Consider the following 3,455-nt stretch of genomic DNA (forward strand, 5'->3'; position numbering starts at 1 on the left):
GCCAGGAGAAGCATGTGGGCCAGAGGGACAGAGAGGTGTAGCTGCATAAAGCCCTCTTTCCTCTCTCCCTTCCACAGCGGGGTGAGCTCAGGGGCCTTTGGGTTTACCGCCTCTCTACCCCACACCTGCTGTTTCTATACCCGTCAGAGTAACCTCTTCCACACTGTTTGGGGGGGTTTGTGCTCTGCCCCACTCCTGCCCTCGTCTGAATCTTTCCAAAGTCCCTGTCCTAACCTTGGCAGTGATCTCCTCACAGCAGATGGGGGTGGCTTTGAGGTTCATGCTTGACTGCATGCAATATGGAGCCTCCTTCCTGTGGGAATCTCTCTTCCTTTGCTTCCTGAGTGCAGGTGGGTCTCCCATCAGGTTGAGAGCTCCTGGGAGTTCTTGTCCTTCTCACCCTGCTCTGCAAGCACCCACTGGGCTCTGTTCATGGAGGGAGCTGAACTTGAAGGCAATCCTGGCACTTAGCAAAGGCCTGCAAAGAGACCCAAGCCTGGAAGCCCAGTGAAGCAATGGCCCATTGATTCCACGGTCCTTTCGGACCCTGGCGAGTGGGGAGTGGAGGGACACATTCGGGTGCCAGGGGAATGTGGCTGCCCTCTGGGCCAGGCACAACAACATGCCTTCGGTACAACTGGAAGACTTAACCAGATTCCAGAACTGATGGGCGCCTTGGTCCAGTGCCTGCCATTGGTCTCCTTTTCCCGTTAATGCACTCCTTGTTTACCAGGTATGCTGTGAGGTATTTTTCCAGGTGGTAGGTTCCAGGGAGAATTGAATTTCCCTCACAAGCAGGCTTGCAAATAACTAGAGGGGCAAGGAGAGAGAGGAAGGCAGCTCCTATTAGATTCTAACACCGGCAACCCATAGATTAACCCTCCCTGGAGCAACATTTTCAGACTAGAGTATGGGAAAGAAATTCTAGAAGGTACCATCTTTCCCACGTTTCCCATTCCTCAAACAGATCTTGGTTAGATTTCTCTGCCATTCTGCTGGTCTGGCTTGGAGAGGACTGGGGTGGGGTGGGGTGGGGGGAGGGAGGGGCTGAAACAGAGGATAGAGAAGAAGAAAAAGATAAATGCCTTATATTTGTATAATGCTTTATATCTGTTCAAAGCACTTTCACCTCTGTGAGCCCAACATTTGTTAAGTGCTGTTATTATACACTCATTCCTTGGTCAGGCTTTCAGAGAGATCCTGGGTGTCAAGCCTCCTGCTAGGTGCTGAGACGGCTGTGATGGCGATAGAACTGGAGGAGATAAAAGCCTGGGTCCCAGAATGAACAAATGATGAGACTTAAGGTGGAAAAGAGAGTCATGGGGACCCAAGGAGAAACCCCCACCCCTCCTTAACAGAGATGTCCAAGGCTTCACAAAGGTAACCATGGCTGGTGTGGGTTGCTCCTGACAGAGGAGGAGAGGCGATATAAAGAAGAAAGTTCTTCAGTTGTCTAGTCCAACTCTTCCTACAACTGACACTCGTCAAGAGAGAGCAGCCAGCACAGTGAGAGGCCTAGAGACACAGTCTATCGGAGAAGATGAAGGACACTTGGAGTTTGATCTGGAGACGAGACTTGGAGATAAGGAACAGCCTGGCCTATTTGAAGGACTGACAGATGACGTAAAGACAAAGTAGATGCTCTGTGTGACTCCAGTGCAGAGAACCAGGGCCAGTGGGTGGAAGGGAAATATTTGAGCTCAATAGAGATGACAACATGGGAAACAACTTTTAATCAGTAGGACTGCCCAATAACGGATCAGAGGGCCAGAGAGGTCATGAGTTGTACTGAGCTTCTCGTCCCTGGGAATGCTCAGCCTCCTGCAGGGATGTTGTAGAGGGTTTTCTGGAATAAGTGAGAAGTTAGGCTACATGGTGTATCAGTCACTTGGTCCTTCCATTCTGGACTTCTCTGGAGGTGGTTCCTAACATCTGCACTGTAGCCCAGCACCCCATGGATCGGAACCAAAGGACTGATGAATGAGTCCTGATGAAACTGGTACCAGAACTTTACTCCCCATACTTTAAATAATGCCTCTACCTCCCTCATCCTACCCCCTGGGTTTTGGCCTTTAATAAAAAGTGGGAAACTGACAAGGGTCTCCAAAAAGTAATGCAAAAGATGCAGAGGTCAGAAGAAAACCCAAGAAGAAAGGGGAATTTTGGGATGTCTGCTTGGGAAAGGCTGAGGGGAGCATGGGAAGCCTGTGACAGCAGAGTGGTGAGTGGAATGGTGGCCCTTGCTCTCTGCCTCAGAGGCCAGCAGGAGGCAAGAGCTTTGCTGGTACCCAGAGAAGGCGAGACTCTGCAGTGCCTCCCAGTGACGAAAGCCAGGAGTCTATGACCCAGGTCAGCCAAGGGCTGCTGCATCCCTCCCCCTCTGTGTGTAGATGCCGACTCAGGAACCTCTGGGAAGAGGCCAATGAAGGGCTGTCTCACTCCCTAGAGCTGGAGTCAGCATCCTCCATGCTAACCCTTCCACACTGCCTGATTCCCCTACTCTTCACTGCAGCCTCGAAGCGCTGAGACTAGGGGGAAAGATGAGGGGAAGAAGAATGACAATAATAAACAGACCTCAGGCCAGAGGCCGATGCATGTATCCAATTCCATGGTTTACTCAGAGAGCAGGGAGGGCCACTTAGGGTATCTTGGGGGTCTGCCCTGGCTTGAGAGTATCCATGGGTCCAGCCCAGCAGCCCTCTGCCTCATTGCCAGACTGTCAGATTTGTTATCATTTGCCTTTCTCTGAACTTCAATCAGTGTCTTCTGTTGCAGGTGACTTGACTTTTCCAGAAGTTGTTCCTTGTCTGCTGTTGCTTCCCCCAGGTCTGACCCACTGTACTGCAGGGTCTGTGTGTCTGTGGGTGGAGCAATTCCACAAGCCCTGTGATGCAAACTGCCCACACCCCTTCTTGCCACTCTTCACACCCTGAGCTCCAGCTGAACGGCACTGTTTGCGATTTCCCAAACACTCCTGGCACATTCCCACCCTGGGCCTTTGCTCCTGCTGTTTCCTCCACCTGGAAGTCCTTCTGCACTTCATCCCAGCAGATCCTACTGGTTCTCTAGGGCTCTGGCAGACACTGCTCGTTGCTGGACCTTTTTCCCTTCTCCCCTTCTGCTTCATCTACAGCACACTGATTTTGTTTAGGGAAAGGAGATCAATGTGCTTTCCGAAAAGGATTGACTTTTCAGGCTCCCCTGTTGCTAGGGGTGATGATGTGACACAGTTCTGGCCAGTGATATATAAACTCTTTTTTAAAACAAAAAAGGAGGAGGCAGAGCTGGCCTGTGTCTTTTGCTTTCCCCTCTCGCCCTGGAAAGTCTATGACGGGATGCCTGAAGTGGAGCAGCCAACTTGCAGGCCACATGTTAAGGATGCTGGTGGAAGACAGAGGGGCCTGGGGCTAGGACTTGTTGAGGCTGCTCTGTGGCTTAGTGGCATGTGCCTGGCA

The sequence above is a fragment of the Diceros bicornis genome, chromosome 4 (assembly GCF_020826845.1).
Source record: "Diceros bicornis minor isolate mBicDic1 chromosome 4, mDicBic1.mat.cur, whole genome shotgun sequence".
NCBI lineage: Eukaryota > Metazoa > Chordata > Mammalia > Perissodactyla > Rhinocerotidae > Diceros > Diceros bicornis.